Genomic DNA, 24,680 nt, shown 5'->3' on the forward strand with positions numbered 1-24,680 from the left:
CATACTCTGTGATACCCTGCAATACCCAGCCATACCTGGTGATACTCTGTAGCTACAGGCATCATTCAGATATCAGCTTTTTCAGCAGGCGATTCCCTACACCATAAGAATGATCATAGCGGCTGTTCTGCTGCTTGATCTATCTTACCCGCCACCCTCCGGGGCTCCTACCGACTCGCCAATACGATCAAAGCGCAAATACGATCAAAGCCAGAATCGTTTTTTTGTTTGTTTTTTTATTTCAGGCTTCCCAGCCTAAAGATGGAATGTGGGGTCTTGTTGACCCCACATCTCATTGTAAAGAGGACCTGTCATGCCATATTCCTATTACAAGGGATGTTTACATTCCTTGTAATAGGAATAAAAGTGATCAAAATAATTTTTTTGGGGGGAAAAGGGTCAAACTAAAATAAAGTAAAATGCAAACGCAATTCCCGCCCACATATGAAAACGGTGTTCAAACCACACATGTGAGGTATCGCTGCAAACGTTAGAGCAAGAGCAATCATTTTGGCCATAGACCTCCTCTGTAACCAGTAAAAAAAAAAAAATTAAAGCATCGCCTATGGAGATTTTTAAGTAGCGACGTTTGGCTCCATTCCACGAGCTTGTGCAATTTTGAAGGGTGACATTTTAGGTATCTATTTACTCAGCGTAACTTCATCTTTCACATTATGCAAAAATATTGGGCTAACTTTACTGTTTTGTTTATTTTAAAGCACAAAACTTTTTTTTCCCAAAAAGTGTTTGAAAAATTGCTGCGCAAATACCGTGCGAGATAAAAAGTTGCAACAACCACCATTGCATTCTCTAGGGTCTTTGCTAAAAATATATACCGTATATACTCGAGTATAAGCCGAGATTTTCAGCCTCTTTTTTGAGGCTGAAAGTGCCCCCTCGGCTTATACTCGAGTCGCCGCTGTCTGACTGCTCGATCAGCGTATCGAGCAGACAGACGGCGGACATTAATTTTCAAAAGCCACGCTTCCTTCTCCGCCTCCGCCTGTGATAGGCGGAACACTGAATTTCCCAGCAGTCAGTGTTCCGCCTATCACGGACATCCGCTCATTCTCATACTACGGACGAGTATGAGAGGATGTCTGTGATAGGCGGAACACAGGCTGCTGGGAAATTGAGTGTTCCGCCTATCACAGGCGGAGGCGGAATTTTGAATTGTAGAATGGCCGCCGAGAAGAGCGGCGATCCATCGGCACGGGACGGAGGAGGCACGGCACGGCACGGGACGGAGGAGACACGGGACGGAGGAGGCACGGCACGGGACGGAGGAGGCACGGGACGGAGGAGGCACGGCTCGGGACGACGGCGGCTCGGGACGGAGGCTTGGGACACAGGTAGGCTGGACACACACACAAGGCTGCACGGACACACACACACACACACACACACACACACACACACACACACACACACACACACACACAGGGATGGATGGATGGATGGATGGATACACACACACACACACACACACACACACACACAGGGATGGATGGATGGATGGATGGATACACACACACACACACACACACACAGGGATGGATGGATGGATGGATGGATGGATACACACACACACACACACACACACACACAGGGATGGATGGATGGATGGATACACACACAGGGATGGATGGATGGATGGACACACACACAGGGATGGATGGACGGACACACACACAGGGATGGACGGACACACAGGGATGGACAGCCATGTCTCACCCTCGGCTTATACACGAGTCAATAAGTTTTCCAGTTTTTTGGGGGTAAATTGGGGGCCTCGGCTTATACTCGGGTCGGCCTATACTCGAGTATATACGGTATATATATTATATTATATATATATATATATATATATATATATATATATATATATATATATATATATATATATATAATGTTTTGGGGTTCTATACGATTTCCTAGCAAATAAATGATGATTTTTACATGTAGGAGAGAAATGTCAGAATTGACCTGGGTACTCCAGAACGCCTGACGGTGCTCCCTGCATGTTGGGCCTCTGTATGTGGCCACGCTGTGTAAAAGTCTCACACATGTGGTATCGCCATACTCGGGAGTAATAGGAGAATGTGTTTTGGGGTGTAATTTGTGGTATGCATATGCTGTGTGTGAGAAATAACTTGATAATATGACAATTTTGTGAAAAAAATAGAGAAAAAATCTTGATTTTGCAAAGAATTGTGGGAAAAAATGACAACTTCAAAAAACTCATCATGCCTCTTACTAAATACCTTGGAATGTCTTCTTTCCAAAAAGGGTCATTTGGGGGGTATTTGTACTTTTATGGCATGTTAGGGTCTCAAGAAATGAGATAGACCATCAGTACTTGAGGTGTGATAAATTTTCAGATATTGGCACCATAGCTTGTGGACTCTAACTTTCACAAAGACCAAATAATATGCACCAATTTGTACTTATTTTTACCAAAGATATGTAGTAGCATCAATTTTGGCCAAAATTTTAGAAGAAAAATTACTAATCTGCTAAATTTTATAAAAGAAACAAAGAAAAATGCATTTTTTTACAGAATTTTCTGTCTTTTTTTCTTTAATAGCACAAAAAATAAAAAAAAACCAGCGGTGATTAAATACCACCAAAAGAAAGCTCTATTTGTGTGAAAAAAAGGATACAAATTTCATATAGGTACAGTATTGCATGACTGAGTAATTGTCATTCAAAATGTGAGAGCACCGAAAGCTGAAAATTGGTCTGGTTATTAAGGGGGTTTAAGTGCCCAGTGGTCAAGTGGTTAAACAGTAAGTAATATGCGATTTGGGCTGGATTACAGTGGCTATAGTCTGATAATTACTTATTATAATGGACTAAATGAAAAGAAGCAAGAGTGGGGGAGTTTACTTCCTCTTTAAAGAGGTCCCTGTCATGCTTTTTTCTATTACATTTCCTGTAATAGGAATAAAAAAGTGCTTTTTTTTTTGTAAGGGTGCAGAAGCTAACGCATGCATAAGTCAAGCCTGCATATGAAAGCGCTGTTCAAATCACACATGTAAGGTTTTGCCGCAATCGTTACAGCGAGGGAAAATTCTAGCCAAAAGACCTCCTCTAACGCAAAACTGTTAACCTGTAGAAATTTTGAGAGGAACCGCTTATGAATTTTGGTCATTATACCCATGGTGGATACCTACTGATGTCACTACTTTAACGGATCTCTACCAGATTTGTCTATATTGGAAGTCATGGTTGCTGTACGTTGGGTGTTACAGAAAAGGCTTGGTTGACCCATCAGGCATACGCCTAGATGGGTTCAACCTGTCTGGTCAGTCTCTTTCTGTCAGGTCACCTTGAGGCGAGGTGACAGATGCACACCGTAGGGATCAGGAGTGCACCGCAAGGTTGTGGACCCTACGGCTGACTGCTGCGGACGGGAGACAGGTCCCACCGGGGTTAGAGCGTAAAATTCCCTGGGGCGCGGAGTCTAAGAGCCAGCAGGTGTTCACCAGCGCCTCGAGTGGCGAGGATGGACTTGGCTGCAACTGGCTCTAGGTCACGACCCCCAGGATCCCCCAGCTCACACCCACAGTAGGCAACAGGAGGATAGGGATGGTGAGGGACAAAGCCAAGGTCGGGGCCACAAGCAGACAGAAATAGACAGGGACACGCCAAAAGGTCAGGATCACAGGCAAACAGGGATAGTCAAAGACACGCCAAAGTCGGTAACGGAACAACAGAAGAGCACACGGCAGGAAACAGGAAGCTGAACACACAAAGGAGTATACACAATGGTTGATCAGCCCTGTTGGCCTGCAGTGCACAGGTTAATAAAGGTTCCCTGATAGGGCCTGGGGTGGAGCCATGCTTAGAGGAGAGGTTATAAAAACCACCAGGTGGAAGTGGCTTTGCCATATTATATGGACTATATGTATTTTATATGCACTAACACTGTTGGTTTGCTTACATTTTTCATTATTGTTGGGTAATCTTAATTTGTCGTGTATTTATCTGCACATTTATATACTGTATCAATTTTTATTGGAAATAATCTCATTATTTATTTCATCTTTCATCAGTGCTGCACTAATTTAGTGTATATTGATTAGAGATTTTGAATACCTTTTCTTTTGCACACATTGCACATGATTAATTTTGTGTTTTTTGTGATCCTACATCAATGGTTTTTATTTGTGTATAATGCACAGGGCACTTTTTTGAATCATAAATGGCAGCTATTGTGATATTGCACACATTGCACTTTAGAGCAATGAATGAGAAGAATAAATGGGTAGTGAGGTCCATTTCTTTAACCACCTCGAACCCGCGCTATAGTTAAAAGATGGCTACAGTGCGGGCCTTAATTGCTGTTTCTGTGTACGTCCTCCCGGTAAAATGTTCCCCGCGTACGTATCTTTAAACATCTGTGACCGCCATGTCCAATGAGAGCTGATCTCGTGTGAACATGAGATCATCTCTCATTGACGGCTTTGCCTCCACACACAGACAGCGTGTGAGGAAGGAGGGAGATCTGTTTTCAGAGTGAGTGACCAACATTTTACAGACTGTTACAGTGCCCATCAGTGTATCAGTGCCCATCAGTGTCAGAGTACCCATCAGTGTAATAGGTGGTTGAGAAAAAAGGTGTGTAATTTAGGCTCCTAGAATGCCTGAAGGTGCTATGCTACTTGGCTGTTGGGCCTCTGTATGTGGCCAGGCTGTGTAAAAGTCTCACACATGTGGTATGGTCATACTCAGGAAGAGTAGCAGAATGTATTTTGGGGTGCGATTTTTGCTATGCACATGCTAGGTGTTGGAAAAATCTTCTAAATGGGAAAAAAAAAGTTTTCATTTTTTTCCAACGCTTTCCAAAAACTGACATATTCAAAATACTCATAATGCCTCATAGAACATAAGTTGGGGTGTTTGATTTCCAAAATTGGGTCATTTTGTGGGCGTTTCCATTGTCCTGGTGCCCAGGGCCTTCAGAAAGAGGATTTTTAAAACAGCTTACCTGTAAAACCCATTTCTTTGATGTACATCAGGGGACACGGAGGTCCCTCCCTTCTTGGTATACACTTGTATTGCTTGGCAACAAAACTGAGGACTCCCAGTAGTGGGAGGGTTATATAAGGAGTACACATCTTGCCTTAGGGGCGTGCCTGTGTCCATCACCTAAGGCATGATGTGTACTCCCTATATAACCCTATATAACCCCTCCCTACAACTGGGAGTCCTCAGTTTTGTAGCCAAGCAATACAAGTGTATACCAAGAAGGGTGGGACCTCTGTGTCCCCTGATGTACATCAAAGAAAAGGATTTTACAGGTAAGCCATATAAAAAATCAGGGGACGCAGAGCCATAGTAATTACTATGTGGGATGTCCCATAGCAATGGCAACTGAAGGGAGGCAGACACAACAAAAAAATGAGGCCAGAGGACTCATACTGCAGCCTGCAGTACACCGTGAACGAAGGATATATCCTCATGACCTTTAACATCGATTTGATAAAATCTGGTAAACGTAAGAACTTTAACCACTTGCCGGCCGTCAAATGACGGCCAGGTGGCGCACCTATTATGGCGGGAGGGCCTCATATGACGTCCTCCCATTTAAACAGGGAATGTGCGCAATCGTGCGCGCGCATCCCTGTTCCTTTGGTGGAGGTGTGTCACAGAGAAACCGCTCGCCGCCGAGGGGGGTGAACAGCCATTGGGTATGGCTGTTTACCACGTGATCAGCCATGATGAAGTCACGGCCGATCATAGATGGCTACAACCCCACTGTGTACGGTGCATGCGCGCGAGCACGCTGCACGTGCACATAGGTGGCGGCGTGTTCCCGGGAACACTGCTCGTCAGCGACGCTAGTAAACAGCCATTGGCCGGCTGTTTACCCACGTGATCGGCTGTGATCGTTTCACAGTCGATCACTAAATGTAAACAAACCGCGGTAACGAGATGTTACCAGGTTCTCCTCCTCACACACCGATCGTGTGTGAGGAGTAGATTGCGGTAACATCTTGTTACCGCTTACAGTGTACACCAATCACACTGATCCCCCCCAATAAAGAGGACCTGTCACCACCCCTCATAGTACTTGTCACTCACAGTCCATCAGAGTACCAGAGTACCTGTAACAGTCCCTCCGAGTACCCGAGTACCTATCACAGTCCATCCTAGTACCTGTCACAGCCCATCAGAGTACCCAAGTACCTGTCACAGCCCATCAGAGTACCCAAGTACCTGTCACAGTCCATCTGAGTACCTGTCACAGCCCATCAGAGTACCCGAGTACCTGTCAGTCCCTCCGAGTACCTGTCACAGCCCATGAAAGTACAAGAGTATCTGTCACAGCCCATCAAAGTACCCGAGTACCTGTCACAGTTAATCAAAGTACCCAAATACCCGTCACAGCCCATCAGAGTACCCGAGTACCTGTCACAGTCCATCAGAGTACCTGAGTACCTGTCACAGCCCATCAGAGTGCCGAGTACCTGTCCCAGCCCATCAGAGTTCCCGAGTACCTGTCACAGCCCGTCAGAGTACCTGAGTACCTGTCCCAGTTCATCTGAGTACCTGTCCTAGTCCATCTGAGTACCCGAGTATATGTGCCCAGTCCATCTGAGTACCTGAATACCTGTCAAAGTTCATATCAGCACCCGAGTACCTGTCACAGTCCATATGACTACCTGAGTGCCTATCACCGCCCTTCATTGTACCCAAATACTAGTCACCAGGCCACAAGAGAACCTGTCACCAGGCCATCAGAGTACCCAATTACCTGTCACCAGGCCATCAGAGTACCCGAGTACCTGTCACCAGGCCATCAGAGTACTCAAGTACCTGTCACCAGCCCATCAGAGTACCAGAGTACCTATCTGCAGCCCATCAGAGTACCCGAGTACCTATTTGCAGCCCATGCCTCATAGAATATACATTGGGGTGTTTGATTTCCAAAATGGGGTCATTTTGGGTAATTCCATTGTCCTGGTGCTCCAGGACCTTCAAAAGTGTGATAGATATGAATGAAATGAGATGTGTCAATTATGCTCCTAGAACGCCTGAAGGTACTACTTCAATGTTCAGCCTCTCTATGTGACCAGGCTGTGTCAAAGTCCTACACATGTGGTATCGCCATACTCGGGAGGAGTAGCAGAATGTGTTTTGGGGTGTAATTTTTGCTATATACATGCTATGTGTTAGAAATATCTTATAAATTGACAACTTTGTGTAAAAAAATGCGTTTTCATTTTTTCACACATTTTCCAAAAACTTCTGGAAAAAAATGAACCGTTCAAAACTCATTATGCCTCACAGATTATAAGTTGGGGTGTTTGCTTTCCAAAATGGGGTCATTTTATGGGCAATTCCACTGTCATGGTACTCCAGGGCCTTCAAAAATGTAATAGGTGGCTGTGAAATGAGATGTGTCATTTTTGCTCGTGGAACGCCTGAAGGTACTACTTCAATGTTGGTGCTCTGTATGTGGCCAGGCTGTGTAAAAGTCTCACATATGTGGTATCGCCATACTCGAGAAGAGTAGCAGAATGTATTTTGGGGTGGTAATTTGTTGTATGCATATGCTGTGTGTGAGATATAACCTGATAATATGACAATTTTGTAAAAAAAAAAAAAAAAATTTAAAAAAAATCTTAATTTTTCAAAGAATTGTGGGAAAAACGACAACAACTTTAAAAAACTCACCATGCTACTTACTTAATACCTTGGGATGTCTACTTTCTAAAAAGGGGTCATTTGGTGGGTATTTGTACTTTCCTGACTTGTTAGTGTCTCAAGAAATGAGATACACCTGATGTACTGAAGGCCTGATCAGATGTGATCCATTTTCAGTGATTGGCACCATAGTTTTGTAGACTCTATAACTGTCACAAAGACCAAATAATATACACGAATGTGGGTTATTTTTACCAAAGATATGTAGCAGTATAAATTTTGGCCAAAATTGATGAAGAAAAATTACTAATTAGCAAAATTTTATTACAGAAACAAATAAAACTGCATTTTTTTTCTCCCAAATGTATGTTTTTTTTATTTATAGCACAAAAATAAAAAACCCACTAGTGATTAAATACCACTAAAAGAAAGCTCTATTTGTGTGGAAAAAAGGACGCAAATCTCATATGGGTACAGTGTTACATGACTGAGTAATTGTCATTCAAACTGTGAGAGCGCTGAAAATTGGTCTGGTCAGGAAGGGGGTATAAGTGCGCTGTATTGAGGTGGTTAAACCATAAGCCTGAATAATGACTTGACAAATCCATTTGGAAATAGTAGCTTTTGATGCTGCCTGTCCTTTTTTTGGACATTCTGGCAGTACAAATAAAACATCTGTTTTGCGAATCTGTGCGGTCGCCTTTAAATACACTCTGACCACTCTTACTACATAAAGGGAAGGAATGTAGTGCTTTCTCTTCCCTAGATTGAGGCTCTGGGAAGAAACAAGGAAGAACAATATCTTGGTTTAAGTGAAAACCTGTCACCACCTTTGGTAGGAAATCAGGATGAGGATGTAACACCACCTTGTCCTTATGCATGATCAAATATGGCTTTTACAAGACAGAGCTGTTCTGATATTCTTCTAGCAGAAGAAATGGCAACCAGAAAGATTATCTTTCTAGTCAAAACAACCAAGGGAATTTCACATAAAGGCTCAAAAGGCTGATTCTGCAAAGCCGTTAAGACTAAGGCCGCGTACACACGGGCGGACTGTTCGCCCAACTTTGTCCGCTGAGCAGTGTTTCAGCGGACAGTCCGCTCGTGTGTGGGCTTCAGCGGACAGTTTCAGCGGACAGTCTGACGAACAAAGTTTTTCGGAATTTCCGTAAAACTGTCCGCTGAAACTTGGTTTGAGCGGACAGTCCGCTCGTGTGTAGGCTTGTTCGTCAAACTAAGTTCCGCGCATACTCAGAAAGGATTTACACGCCGAAGGTTGCATTGCAGTGTATAGGACGTCGTTTTCTAGTCCCGCCGTACGTGCCGTTCACGTCATCGCGCACGGTTTCAGCGGACTGTTCGTTCATCGTGTGTGGTCAAGTCCGTTCATGCTAATTTTGAGCGGACTGTTTGTCAAACTGTTTGACGAACAAGGTTGGGCGAACAGTCCGCGCGTGTGTACGCGGCCTTAGTTTAAATCCCAAGGATTTAGAGGTGCCTTGATAGAGGGATTAATTTGTGTTACCCCCTGAAGAAAACTACGCTCCAGCGAGTGGGAAGCCAGAGGCGATTGAAAAAATACTGACAAGGCCAAGATCAGGCCCTTGATAGTACTCAAGGCCAGCTTCATCTCTAGTCCCACTTGCAGGAAATCAAGGATCCTACCTATGACATATTTCCTGGGGTAATAATACAGGATGTAACAAATAACCGCCCACCCTATGCACACCCCTCCGCGCTCCTTGGACTTTCCACCTTAAGGTAATTTTTGTATTATAAACAGCAGCCGCTTAGCATTAAAGTCCAAAATAGAAAATTGGCAATATTACAAAAAACAAATACAAGTCCTTCTAATAATATTGCAGCAGCTCTTTTTTTCCTCATTCACACATGAACATCCCTTCTTGTGATCAATACGATGAGGTAGATAGTGGAAAGGTGGACTCTCTTATTATGATTTGTGCACAGCTTCCACCCACGATTCACCACATGTGGTAAAAAAAAAAACCTTTTGGGGGTACTCACCAGACCATAAAAGTAATAAAGCCTTGATATCTCAATCTTAAGCCGCGTACACACGGGCGGACTGTCTGGCCAACTTAATCCGTCGAAACACATTTCAGCGGACAGTCCGCTCGTGTGTGGGCTTCAGCGGACTTTTTCAGCGTGCAGTCTGGCGGACTAAGTATTTCGGAATTTCCGTAATATTGTCCGTCAGACTTTGGTTTCAGCGGACAATCCGCTCGTGAGTAGGCTAGTTCGACGGACTAAGTATGGCGCATGCTCAGAAAGGATTTACACGGCGAAAGGTTGCATTGCTGTGTATTGGACTTCCTATTTCTAGTCCCGTCGTACGTGCTGTACACGTCATCGCGCAAACTTTCGACGGACTGTTTTGCATCCGTGTGTGGTCAAGTCTGTTCATTCGAAAGTAGGACGGACTGTCCGTCGGATTGTCTGACGGACTAAGTTGGCCATACAGTCCGCCCGTGTGTACGCGGCTTTAGACACTCCACTTTCCACTGTCCGTCTCCAACCATCCACTAGATGTCAGGGTTGACTCACATAGGGCAGAAATATATGACCACTAAAATAGTGGTCAGAGCCATATTAGACCAGTATAAGCCCTTGTATACACGGTCGGAGAATCTGTCGGAATGAGTCTTATCGGACCGTGTCGTCAGATAATCCGACTGGGTGTGGTATGCATCGGACTGATTCCGTCCGAATCTCCGTCCGACACAATTTTCCAACATGTTGGAAATATTTCCCGACCAACTGGGCCGGACGGACCTAATCCGATCATGTGTAGAGCATTTTCATCGGACCAAGTGCCACGCATGCTCAGATCAAATTCCTACATCAAAGCTATTGGCTACTAGCCTGAATGTAGTCCCATCGTAACGAAATTACGTCATCACGTTCTGAAAGATCGGATTTTTCGCCAACTTGGCCCGACCGTGTGTATGCAACAGTTTCGGACACAATCCGTCGGACTAAATCCGACGGGCAAAATCCGACGGATTTGGTTGGCAAAATCTCCGACCGTGTGTACGTGGGCTAAGATTCACAAGGTTCTCTGATCACAGATTCTCAATATGTGTATCCTGGATCCCCATTTCTTCCTCAGAAGTAACGGTTCATGGCCAGATCTCAACGAAACTATGTTCAATTAGGGTCAACAGGAGTCTCTGGAACTTTACAAGGATGTATACAAAGGTATTGCCACTTCCGCACAAAAAGGAGATTTCTTCATCAAAACCCAGAATGGTGCAGAGCGCAAGTCAAGAGACAACCTCTGAAACAGCAGCAGCCTGTCCTCTTGGAAGCTTGTAACAGAGATCTAGAGCAGTGTTTTTCTTAGTTGTGGGACCTTTTAAGTATGCAAAATCTCAAGACACTCCAGTCGGCTGTGTGCTGGGCACTTCTCTGTCTCACCCCAAACTTTCCTCCACTTGTTCCTCAGTACCATGTTCCTCGTTACTCAGTTCCTTGGTACTGTCTGTATTCTGTTAGTACTCTGTTCGTCAGTACTCTGTCAGTACTTCGTACTCTGTCCCTCGGTACTGTCACTCTGTAGTCGGCTCTCTTCCGCAGACGTGATCCGCTGTGGCAGCCCGGCCAGTCCGCTCACATAAGCTCCTCATGAGGGGGCATAATAAGGAAATGCCGGGTGGGGCGTGCACACTACCCTAGGCTTCGATCACACTGATGACACTAGACCGGGGGAGTTGAGGAAGAAAAGCCGCACTCTCTCTCACACAAACACACACAGTTCAGAGCTCACTCCCTCCCCGGCTGGCTGCACACAGGCGCTGCAGAGCCGCGGCTGTCAATGGTTCATACTGACGGCTTCGTAAGGAGGCGTAACGGATGCCTTCGAAGGAGGCCACCATTTTCCCCAACAATCTCATGCATAACCAAATGGAAGGATTTGTCTTTGCTTTGAGGAGTTGAATTAGTTCTTGTCTGGGGTAGGAATACCTTTTTCTGTATGGTATCTATGACGAGATGGTATCCTCCTTGATGGTTTTAGGGAGGATTTTTCTAGGTTGAGAATCCAACTTAGAGATTCCAGGTAGTTTACAGTTGTGACCAGACTTTGGTTTAGACCTGAAACTGAATGATCTATTAAAAGCAGATCCTCTAAATTGGCTAGGACCGTTATGCCTTGAGCCCTTAATCTGGCTAAAGGAGGTGCCAGAATTTTGGAGAACACCTGTGGTGCTGTGGCTAGATGGAATGGCAGGGCCACAAACTGAAAATTACGATTTTCTATTTTGAAGCAACAAAATTTCTGGTGAGCGGGAAATATTGGCACATAGAGATATGCATCTTTGATATCGATAGAAGCCAAAAACTCCCCTCCTTGTAGGATGGCAATGACCGATCGGATTGGCTCCATGCGAAAGGATCAGATGTTCAAGTGCTGATTCAGATCTTTGAAATCTAGAATAGGTCTTACTTCTTCTTTTGGTTTTGGAACCGTGAAAAGGTTTGAATTAAAACCTGTGCCCAGTTCCAGGGGACTACTGATATCACCGACTGGGATAATAGATGATACAGCGCTAGAAGGAGAGCCTTTTTTTTCTCTGGAACATTTGACCTTAGAAAACGAGGAGACAGAAAATCTCAGAACTCTAGTTTGTAACCTAGAGAAACAGTGGAAGCCATCCATCTGTCTTGACATTGTTCCTGCCAGATCCTTGAGAATTGCAGGAGCCTTCCCCCCACCCAAGTGAGTGGGGGCGCCCCTTCATAAGGAGGCTTTAGCATTCTGTTTTGTGGGCTTTCTGCCCCAAGATTTCTTCTGACCCTGGTGCTGCCCTTGCGGTCTTCCCCTTGAACCGGACGGTTGAGGCCGTCGAAGACTGCCTAGAGGCTGAAGATGAGGAAGCCCGCTTAACCACTTGCAGACCGCCGCACGACGATGTACGTCGACAGAATGGCACGGGCAGGCATAAGGGCTTACATGTACGTCCTTGCCTGCCCGCGGGTCGGGGGCCCGATTGGGCCCCCGCCCGGTGCCTGCAGCGGTCGGTATTCGTTCGGGAGCGATCCCGGACGAGAGGACGGCCATTCATTCATGGCCACCCCCTCGCGATCGCTCCCGACGAATGAAAATGTCCCGTGACATCACTTCCTCTCCTGTAATGTAAACACAGGAGAGGAAGTGATGTATTCTCTCCTCCGTGTCGGTATTTTTCGTTCCGGCACCGAGGAGAGAGCATCGGTGAGTTGCACAAGCACTACACTACACAGTAGAACATGCCAGGCACACTCACACCCCCCCTTTACCCCCCGATCACCCCCCAATTACCCCTGCCCCCCCAGTCACAGTGACACCAATTGCTTTTTTTTTTTTTTGCATTGGTGTCATTTGTGACTGTAATAACTGTTAGGGCAGTTAGGGTTAGCCCCCTTTAGTTCTAATGTGCCCCCCTAACCCCCCCAATAAAGGTTTAACCCCGTGATCACCCCCCCTCGCCAGTGTCACTAAGGCTGGGTTCACATTGCAGCGGTTTATGAGAACGAATGTGATTCGCACCGCACTGCAGTGCAAATCACATCCGATCTCTGTGCGATTCGAGTTCAGCCATACAGATAGTATGGCTGAATTCGTGTCGCACCCGCCGCACCCGCCGCAAAATCGCACGGGACCCTTTTTTTGGCCCGCAGCAGAATCTGATCGCATGGGTGTTCACACCATGCGATCCGAGTTTGCAGATCGCACTGCGATATGCGAACTGATCTGGGGGTGTCATTAACATTTCACTGACACTCCCAGCAGTTCGCATAGGGCAGTGTGAACTGCCGCCGGGAGGCATGCGATGCGGGAACCCGCCACGGATTCATGGCGTTCCCGCATCGCTCCAGTGTGAACCCAGCCTAATAAGCGATCATTTTTCTGATCGCTGTATTAGTGTCACAGGTGACGCTAGTTAGGCAGGTAGGTATTTAGGTTCGCCGCAGCTTTTTATAGCGCCAGGGACCCCCATATACTACCGCATAAAGCCCCCTGATTTCCCCCTAGTTAACCCTTTCACCAGTGATCACCATATAACTGTTACAGGTGACGCTGGTTGGTTAGTTATTTTTTTATAGTTTCAGGGCACCCACCATTTATTACCTAATAAAGGTTTAACCCCCTGATCACCCGGCGGGTGTCAATTGTGACTGTAATAACTGTTAGGGCAGTTAGGGTTAGCCCCCTTTAGTTCTAAGGTACCCCCCTAACCCCCCCAATAAAGGTTTAACCCCGTGATCATCCCCCGTCGCCAGTGTCACTAAGGCTGGGTTCACATTGCAGCGGTTTATGAGAACGGATGTGATTCGCACCGCACTGCAGTGCAAATCACATCCGATCTCTGTGCGATTCGAGTTCAGCCATACAGATAGTATGGCTGAATTCGTGTCGCACCCGCCGCAAACTCGCACGGGACCCTTTTTTTGGTCCGCAGCAGAATCGGATCGCATGGGTGTTCACACCATGCGATCCGAGTTTGCAGATCGCACTGCGATATGCGAACTGATCTGGGGGTGTCATTAACATTTCACTGACACTCCCAGCAGTTCGCATAGGGCAGTGTGAACTGCCGCCGGGAGGCATGTGATGCGGGAACCCGCCGCGCATTCGTGGCGTTCCCACATCGCTCCAGTGTGAACCCAGCCTAATAAGCGATCGTTTTTCTGATCACTGTATTAGTGTCACAGGTGACGCTAGTTAGGCAGGTAGGTATTTAGGTTCGCCGCAGCTTTTTATAGCGCCAGGGACCCCCATATACTACCGCATAAAGCCCCCTGATTGCCCCCTAGTTAACCCTTTCACCAGTGATCACCATATAACTGTTACAGGTGACGCTGGTTGGTTAGTTATTTTTTTTTATAGTTTCAGGGCACCCGCCATTTATTACCTAGTCTCACTAGTGTACCCCTAAATTTAGGGGTGTCTACTTTCCAAAATGGGGTCATTTGGGGGGGGTTTGTGCCATCTTGGCATTTTATGGCCTTCAAAACTGTAACGCCCTTAGAAAGCCTGAAGGCGGTGCTTGGTTTTCGGGGCCCCGTACGCGGCTAGGCTCCCAAAAAGTCCCACATATGTGGTATCCCCGTACTCAGGAGAAGCAGCAGAATTTATTTTGGGGTGTCATTTCACATATGCCCATGGCATGCGTGAGCAATATATCATTTAGTGACAACTTTGTGAAAAAAAAAAAAAAAAAAGTTTGTAATTTTCCCGCAACTTGTGGCAAAATATAAAATATTCCATGGACTCAACATGCCTCTCAGCAAATAGCTTGGGGTGTCTACTTTCTAAAATGGGGTCATTTGTGGGGGTTTTGTGCCATCTTGGCATTTTATGGCCTTCAAAACTGTAATAGGTAGTGAGGAGTGAAGTCAAATATTTACGCCCTTAGAAAACCTGAAGGCGGTTCTTGGTTTTCGGGGCCCCGTACGCGGCTAGGCTCCCAAAAAATCTCACACATGTGGTATCCCCGTACTCAGGAGAAGCAGCAGAATTTATTTTGGGGTGTCATTTCACATATGCCCATAGCATGTGTGAGCAATATATCATTTAGTGACAACTTTGTGAAAAAAAAAAATAAATAAATAAAAGTTTGTAATTTTCCCGCAACTTGTGGCAAAATATAAAATATTCCATGGACTCAACATGCCTCTCAGCAAATATCTTGGGGTGTCTACTTTCTAAAATGGGGTCATTTGTGGGGGTTTTGTGCCATCTTGGCATTTTTGGCCTTCAAAACTGTGATAGGTAGTGAGGAGTGAAATTACAAATGTATGCCCTTAGAAATCCTGAAGGCGGTGCTTGGTTTTTGGGGCTCCGTACGCGGCTAGGCTTCCAAAAAGTCGACCACATGTGGTATTTCCGTACTCAGGAGAAGCAGCAGAATTTATTTTGGGGTACAATTCCACATATAACCATGGCATGTGTGAGCAATATATCATTTAGTGACAACTTTGTGTAAAAAAAAAAAAAAAAAAAAAATTTTTTTTGTCATTATTCAATCGCTTTAGGCAAAAAAATAAAATATTCAATGGGCTCAACATGCCTCTTATCAATTTCCTTAGGGTGTCTACTTTCCAAAATGGGGTCATTTGGGGGGGTTTTGTACTGCCCTGCCATTTTAGCACCTCAAGAAATGAGATAGGCAGTCATAAACTAAAAGCTGCGTAAATTCCAGAAAACGTACCTTAGTTTGTAGATGTGACAACTTTTGCGCAAACCAATAAATATACAGTTATTGACTTTTTTTTTACCATTTTGGCCTAAATGTATGACTAAAATTGAGTTTATTGGATTTTTCTAATAACAAAAAGTAGAAAATATCATTTTTTTTCAAAATTTGCGGTCTTTCTACGTTTATATCGCAAAAAATAAAAATCGCAGAGTCAGTCAAATACCTTTAAAAGAAAGCTCTATTTGTGGGAAAAAAAGGACACAAATTTTGTTTGGGTACAACATTGCATGACCGCGCAATTACCAGTTAAAGCAGCGCAGTGCCAAATTGTAAAAAGACCTCTGGTCATTGACCAGCAAAATGGTCCGGTCTGAAAGTGGTTAAAGACAGTTTGTTAATTTCTTTTTTTGGAGTGTTTTTTGTGTGTAAACTTACCACAACAACATTATTGTATTTTTGATATTTTGTTTTTCTTTTTTAATCTACAAGAGGTTGTTTATTGTTGGTACCCCTTGTTATTCATTTCACTTTGTTTTTTTGAAATGTACCTGCCTGCTCACAAATAAACTGGCCTTTTGGAAGTAAAACACATACGCAAGTATTTCTTCAAACAAAAAATACCTTTATTTAGGTGTCAGTAACAGATAAAGAGGGAGGCAGCGATGTTAAAACTGGGGAGATTAGCGAAGCCTTTGGTCCCCAGGGCACACATCAACTATTTAAACGCAAAAATTGGTGGCCTGAGGAATACATGTCTGAGGGAGAGAAGTCTGGTCCTGAAGTCCATGAAACCCGGAACAGCAGCAGATGACATCTATGTTCCCAGGCTGTGGTACTACAACAGGCTGCATCTTCTGTCAGACCAGACTGAACCCAGGTCATCACTCTCTCGTCTTCCTTCCACGCTTCCTTCCAGGCTGTGGCTGTGGTGCTGGAGGTGTGGCATAAGGAGGAGGAGGAGCAGGGGCATGGGCCAAACCACACAAGTGTGTTTCTTGTGTCATTTGTCCCATCAGACCCTTGTTGAGGGTGTGTATTATAATCTCACACAAGAGCTGTTGCCCCTGCTCCATTTTCTCAAGCTTGCACGCAACCAAGGCGGCAAAGGCCTCTTGGTAGGTGGGTTTTGCTTGGAGTGCCTCAGAAGCCTCACCAATCAGCCTCAGGGACGATTCCTCAACATTCCCCCCCTTTCTCGCCCTTTTGCGTGGAAGGCGGAGGGGAGGGACCTGGCATTCAGTGAGGCTCCTTTGGCTGCCCACCGCCTGGCTGCCGCTTACCCCCGCCTCCTCCTGGCTGCCACTTTCCACAGCCACCTCCTGGCTACTGCATTCCACACCCTCCTGTTCCTGGCTGAGGTCTTCCTGTGTATGAAAAAGGGACATAGTTTGATTTTTTGGTTCATCAAACACACACAATTTTCACATCAACACTGTTGCAAATTGTTAACCAATAGAAAACACTATCATTCTGATCCCAGCATTTTTCTTTCTTGTCCTCAAGGTTTTGGCCACTACTGTCTATTGATATGTTAAACACTTTACAAACTCATCAATTAGTGAGCAAAAATCAAGTTAACATCATTCATTTTTACTCCACAAATATGTACAACAATACTATACCTGGCTCAAGCTGGGCTCCCACAGTTCTTCCTGAGTGGAAGGCCCAGGTTGGGCGTCGGGAGACTCATCGGGTGTGGAATGGAGCATAGAAGGACGCATGGAAGGAAGAGTAGAGAGGGATTCTCTGACCTCAGCCTGGTCTGAAAGAAATAAAATCCTGTCATAATACCACAGGGTGGGGACATAAACGTCCTCTGCTGCAGCTCCAGATTTCATGGACTTCAGCACCGTGATCCTCTCCCTCATATATGTACTCCTGAGGCTACCAATTTTCTTTTTTAAATAGTTGACGTCTGCCCTGGGGACCACCGGCTTCACAAACTCAACCAGTTGCAACATTGCTGCTTGCCTCTTTTGTCTGTTACTATATTGAGGGTGTTTTGGTTGCCACAGGAAGGGCTTGTCTCTGTATTTATCGATGAACAGAGGGAGGAAGCTATAGTCGTTGAAGCCGTCCATAATGTCTGCAAGACACAACACAAGACAAACCCTAATGTCTGTCTAAACTCCACTAATGCAGGCCTCAATCTAGAAGCAGTGTAGCCTAGTGATATACCAAGTTAAAAATGTTACCTTCGTTTGCATGTTTGTCGCGTCAGCTTCTCCCTCTGTTCACCGATCGTACGGACGACACACGCGTGTTGCGTTTTATATACAGTGCGCATGCGTGAAACTCTGCCCACCCCTGACGTTCTTTCTAGACTATTCCTCGCCCCTTTGCTTCTGGCGCAGTGGGGAGAGCACATGGCAGAGAGAACGCAGGTACGCACTAATAATAGTTCCACTAACGAGGAGGGTGAGGAAAGCCCGGAGCCTGAAACGTCCCGATCTAGAAAGACAAGATTTAAGGCCTCAAATATGTCTTTTGGAGAGATGTTGGAGATGGTCAACATATTGAACAGGACCGACTATGATGGGAAGTATGGACCTTACCCAAACTCAAATATCAGAAAGGCCAAGATCATGAATAAAGTTGTGAAGACTCTTCATAAGAATTTTGGGGTACACCGATCCAAGGATCAACTGAGAAAACGCTGGTCAGACCTGAAACTGAGGGAGCACGAGCAGTACATAAGGATCAAGCGTGTTCTTGACAAAAGTAAGTAGTTGTCGTGTGTTCATACGATTATTATTGCTTGCATCCTGCTCCATGTGCTTTGATTTCATGTTGTGCAGTTTAAAATGGCCACTTTCAAGTTCATGGTTTCATTCGTTCATAGGAAACATCGTTCTGCAGGTAAGTATTCCAGCTGAACAGTGTCGCCAATAATGTTAGGACCTTGAAGCTCGGCCAAAATAAATAATTGTACAACACTTCCAAACAATGTTTCATATTCCTAATTCTGCCCTCTGTGTGCTAATTCTTTCTTTTTTTCCATTCTCATAGGGGAGAGAAGACTCGGCAAGTATGAGGACACCAGGGACCACGCCCCTTCCAAAGAAGGGAAACTTCCAAAAGCAGAAACAGAGGAGCAGGAGCAGGAGAAGGAGGAAGGAGAGATCATGGAGGTTGGGCAAATTGTCACCACAACAGGTGAGTGTCAGTGAACACAGCTTCCGGAAGCTCATCAATGTATGTCACCATATTTTTATTACATGGTGTGTTTTTTTGCTTTGTTTTGTAGGTGATGTGGAAGAAGATTCCCGTTTTACCAGTGAAAGTGCCCACCTCCTGATTGGGGAGATAATGGGGTGCAATTGGGATCTGGAAAATATACAGCAAAACATCAATGATGTTGCCATGGTCGTCCCGGTGGTCCAATGGCATATAGGAGACCTGCCCGCAGGATCTCCTTGCTGAGAACTTGTCGGTATCCTTGGGCGCGCGTTAGCGCGAACGGACGCACGTGGGTGCGCGTTGGTACGAACGGGCTCACGCGGGTGCGCGATGCTACGAACGGGTGCACGCGGGTGCGCGATGCTACGAACGGATGCACACGGGTGCGCGGGGTCACGAACGGGCGCACGGTTACCCGCGGGGGCGCGCAGACTCGATGTGCGACCGTTTTTGGCGCCCAAAGGGCTACTTAAGGAATCTGCCACTGTGCCTCCTTGCTGTCCTGTCTACAGCGTGTCCGGTTATTCTGCTATTCGCTATCTGTTTGCCTCTGACTCCTGTTACCCGGCCTGTTCCTGACTACGTTTGCTTGCCACCTGCCACCGACCTCCAGCCTGTCTGACTACGCCTCTGCCTCTTCCTGTGTACCGTTGTTGCCCGCCTGTTACCGCCCCGGCTTGTACTTGACTCTGCTGTCTGCCACCTGCTGTTCCAGCCTGACCGCCTGTGCCTGCTACTGTCTACCACCTGCTGTTCCAGCCTGACAGCCTGGGCCTGCTGCTGTCTGCTTTCTACCACCTGCTGTTCCAGCCTGACCTCCTGTGCCTGCTGCCTTGCTCCTGTTGGTCCGGATCTGTACTACACCCGCCTGGCACTTGTGCCCTCTGAACTCCTGAACTCCTGTTCCCACTTTCAGGGGTTCTCGAGCCAGAGGCTTACGAGAGGCCGCTCCCTGCATTCTGGGCTCTCATACCAGGTACGTGACAGTACAGGACAGCCATGTCCGAGCCCACGCAGGGAGCCTCTCCTATGGACGAGCTCTGCCGCCACTTAGCTGGACTTACCCAGGCGGTGAAGAACCTGCAGGAAGGCTACGGCCGACTGGAAGAAAGTATCCAGGCCCTATCTGCTTCTACGCCAGCCGTCCCCGGATCTTGTGCTCCACCTCCGGTGGTGATGATGCCGCTGAACCTAGGGTCCCTACTCCGGAAAGATTCTCCGGCAACCGGAGTAAATTCAGAGCTTTTCGTAACTCTTGTGAACTCTTCTTTGCCTTGCAACCGAGGACTTTTTCTCTCGAGGCTACCAAAGTGGGGTTTGTCATTTCTCTGCTGACAGACGAACCCCAGGCCTGGGCCTACCATCTCCTGGAATGGAAAGATCCATCTCTAGATACCCTGGATGCCTTCTTTCAAGCCATGTCTCGGTTGTATGAAGACCCTCAGCTAGCAGCCACCGCAGAGGCAGCTTTGCACGCACTACAACAAGGTCGCAGGCCCGTGGAGGATTACATGTCGGAATTTAGACACTGGAGCTCCGACACGGACTGGAACAATTCTGCTTTACGATACCAGTTTCGCATGGGTCTTTCAGAGCCTTTGAAAGATGAACTGGCCCGAGTGGGTAACCCTGAGACTCTGGAAGCCCTCATAGATCTATCCATTCAAATAGACAGACGCCTAAGAGAGCGTCGCCTGGAGCGTTCTTCCACAACCTCTCGTCCTGTTTGGATGTTACCACGCGTGCCAAGCTCCACCCATTCAGCCCCTTCTGCTCCTGCCAAGGCCGCCCTGGACTCTCCAGAACCCATGCAGTTGGGGTTGCTCCGACCTTCTTTGACACCTGAGGAGCGCCAACGTCGCCGGTCCGGCAACCTTTGCCTCTACTGTGGAGAACCGGGACATTATGTTCGCACTTGCCCTGCTAAACTTCGTAAGTGCTTTTCCATCTCTCCTGCCTCTCCACCCGTTTTGTCGAGTAACACTTCTCATTTGGCTGTACCTATTCTTTTGCAGCTCCCAGGAGGGAATATCCAAACCAGCGCAATAATTGACTCTGGGGCTTGTAGTGGCTTTGTGGATTTGTCCTTCGCTCTAAAGAATAACATTCCTCTTCGGCCTAGGGTGAAAGGACTTTCATTTTATCTGGCCGATGGCTCTACTCTTAAGTCTGGACCAGTGACTCAGAAGACTTCTCCGCTGCTTGCTACCATTGCTGGGACTCACCAGGAGCTTTTGTGCCTAGATGTTATCAAGTCTCCTTTGTTTCCTGTCATACTAGGCATACCTTGTTTGAGAGCTCACAACCCACGTATTAATTGGATCTCAGGAAGAATAGAGTTCCCTTCATCTTACTGCCTTCAGCATTGTTTTCCGGTTGTCAACAAAGACTCTTCTTCCCTACTCTGCTTGGAAACGGACGCTGAAGTCCAACAAGCTGTACCCAAGGTCTATCACAGCTTCTTGGATGTGTTTAGTAAGAAGGGCGCTGAAACCCTACCTCCACATAGGCCATATGACTGCCCGATAGAACTGCTTCCTGGGGCAGAGATTCCTTTTGGAAGAATTTTTCCATTATCTGAAGTGGAATTGGGGACCCTGAGATCCTATCTGGACGACAACCTGGAGAAGGGGATAATTCGACCTTCCAACTCTCAGGCGGGTGCAGGGATCTTCTTCGTTGAAAAGAAGGACCATTCCCTGCGCCCATGTGTGGATTATCGGGCACTTAATAAGGTCACTATCAAAAACCGTTACCCCCTGCCGTTAGTGCCCGAACTGTTTCAAAGACTGGGATCAGCTGAAGTATTTTCCAAGTTGGATCTTCGGGGTGCCTACAACCTCGTCCGCATTCGGAATGGTGATGAATGGAAGACCGCCTTCCATACACGTTTCGGGCACTTTGAATATTTAGTCATGCCTTTTGGTCTGTGCAACGCCCCTGCCACATTTCAACACTTTGTAAATGATATTTTCAGAGACTACCTTGATCTGTTTGTAATTATCTATCCGGACGATATTTTGATCTTTTCCTCCACTCTAGCTGAACATCGGGAACATGTAGGAAACGTTTTATCTCGACTCCGACTTCACGGTCTGTATGCCAAGCCTGAAAAGTGTGTCTTCGAGCAGCGAAGCATCCAGTTTCTCGGTCTAATCATCTCGGTGGAAGGTATTGAGATGGACACCCAGAAAGTTTCTGCTATCCGGGACTGGCCTGCTCCTTCTGACAACAAAAGGTCCAACGATTTGTGGGGTTCGCTAATTTTTACAGGAAATTCATTAAGGGGTTTTCCTCCATCATTTCCCCCATCACCGGACTGACCAAACAGGGTCTAAAGTTTCAATGGACTCCTGAAGAGCAAGTGGCCTTTAAAACTCTGAAAGACTTGTTTGTCTCAGCCTCAGTCTTAAAGCACCCCGATTCAACTCTGCCATATATCCTAGAAGTGGATGCCTCAGAAATAGCGGTCGGGGCAGTGCTTTCCCAGAGACAAGGGCCTAAATCCCTTCTGCACCCAGTCGCATTCTTCTCTCTCAAGCTATCTGAGGCGGAAAGTAATTACGACGTTGGTGATCGTGAGCTACTGGCGATTAAAGAGGAAGTAAACCCTGATGGGTTTACTTCCTCTTTTTTTCCCTGCAAAGGTAAAGCATAATGGACTACTATGCATCGCATAGTAGCTCATTATGTGTCACTTACCTGACACAGGAGCCAGCGAAGTCGCCGCTGTCACCTGTAGTCCGCCGCATCCATCTTGGTTGTGGCGTCTCTCGCAGCTCCGACGAATGACAGCGGAGAAGCCGCGATGACGTCACTCCCGCGCATGCGCACGGGAGTCGCGTCTCGGAGCTCCGACGCTGCCATTCGGCGGAGCCGCGATGACGTCACTCCCGCGCATGCGCACGGGAGTCGACAAATTAGGCAAATCCATTCTTGGACTTGCCGCATTTAGTGCGCCTGCGCGCCGCTGTCTACGGCGCATGCGCCGTAGACAGCAGTGCCCATTTTCGGGCAAATATCTCCTAAACCATATAGGTTTAGGAGATATTACTTGGACCTACAGGTAAGCCTTAATCTAGGCTTACCTGTAGGTCAAAGTTGTTTGGAAGGGTTTACTTCCATTTTAAGGACGGAACTCGAAGAATGGTGCTATCTTCTTGAGGGTGCTATCCACCCGATCCTTGTTTATACCGATCATAAAAATGTAGAATATCTAAAGACTGCTAAAAGACTGAGACCACGACAGGCCAGGCGGGCACTCTTCTTCACCAGATTTTCGTTCCACATCACCTATCGCCCAGGATCTAAGAACACCAAACTCGACGCCTTGTCCCGCATGTATAGTGAACCAGAGAGTCCTTCGTCCCCGGACACCATCCTTTCTTCAGGGAATTTCCTCTTGCTCCAGGGGGACTTACTGTCCAAAATCAAGCAGGCTTCTACAAGTACTGTTCTCCCGCCTGACACTCCTCTACTGTCCAGGGATGACCTCCTTTGGTACAAGATACAAGATAAGATCTACATCCCTCAGGAAGTACGAGTCTTGGTTCTGAGTTCCTGTCATGACCATTTGCTGGCTGGCCATTTTGGGGTACATAAGACCGTTGAACTGCTTCAACACACATTCTGGTGGCCACAGTTGAAAAAGGATTGCAAGAAATATGTGGAGGAATGTGCCACCTGCATTCGGAACAAGGGTAGCAAGTCGAGAGCTTGGGGTCTGCTGAAGCCGTTACCCGTTACGGATAGACCATGGAGGATGATCTCCATGGACTTTATCGTTGAGTTGCCACCTTCAGAGGATTATTCCAAAATCTTTTTGGTGGTGGACAGGCTCTCCAAAATGGCCCACTTTTTGCCAATGAAGGGCACTCCCTCTGCCGCAGAGACTGCCAAGACTTTCATCAGGGAGATTGTGAGGCTCCACGGCATCCCCGCTAATATCACGTCAGATAGAGGGGTGCAATTTACCTCCAAGTTCTGGAAAACGCTCTGTGGGGCTCTGAAGATTGAACTCTGCTTCTCCGTGGCCTATCACCCCCAGACCAATGGCCAAACTGAGAGGACGAATCAGACGCTGGAGCAGTATCTGCACTGCTTTTCTTTGTTCTCTCAAGATGACTGGGCTTCACTTCTACCCTTGGCTGAATTTGCATATAACAACTCTGTTCATTCTGCCACTAAGCTATCCCCGTTTTTTGCAAATTTCGGCTTTCACCCGCTGTTCCTATCCACCAACCTCCCCGAATGTCCAGTACCGGCTGTACAAGAAAACCTTAACTTCTTCAAAGCAAACAATAAGCTTCTGCAGGAGACCATGACCAAGACGCAGAACTACAATAAGGAGGTGTTTGATAAGAAGAGAAGGGGGGAACTTGATCTCAAGGTCGGGGGATCAGGTCTGGTTGTCTACCTTGAACCTAAAGCTCACTACACTGATTCAAACGTCATCTTAAAAACAGGTAGGAACCTGAAATTTTTGTGGGACTTAGAGGATAGGATGTTCCTCTGAGTCCAACTGGGGAATTCTTACCCTTATTTTAAACTCAATGAGGACACCTATTGATGCTAGGTCTTTTTCTTTTTTAGATCTGCATAGACAAATACTTTTTGCTTTAAAACGCACTGTTTACAACTTTT

The 24,680-nt window shown here is 46.5% G+C and overlaps 1 protein-coding gene across 2 annotated transcripts in view; it reads right to left on the minus strand.

The window, feature by feature from the left end:
* The window catches only part of PIWIL1 (piwi like RNA-mediated gene silencing 1), a 510,395-nt gene that overhangs the window by 384,240 nt on the left and 101,475 nt on the right, over positions 1-24,680 (minus strand). The window lies entirely within an intron of this gene.

This window comes from Lithobates pipiens, unplaced genomic scaffold (genome assembly GCF_037356315.1).
Source record: "Lithobates pipiens isolate NorthernLeopardFrog02 unplaced genomic scaffold, aLitPip1_a1.2 Scaffold_3, whole genome shotgun sequence".
NCBI lineage: Eukaryota > Metazoa > Chordata > Amphibia > Anura > Ranidae > Lithobates > Lithobates pipiens.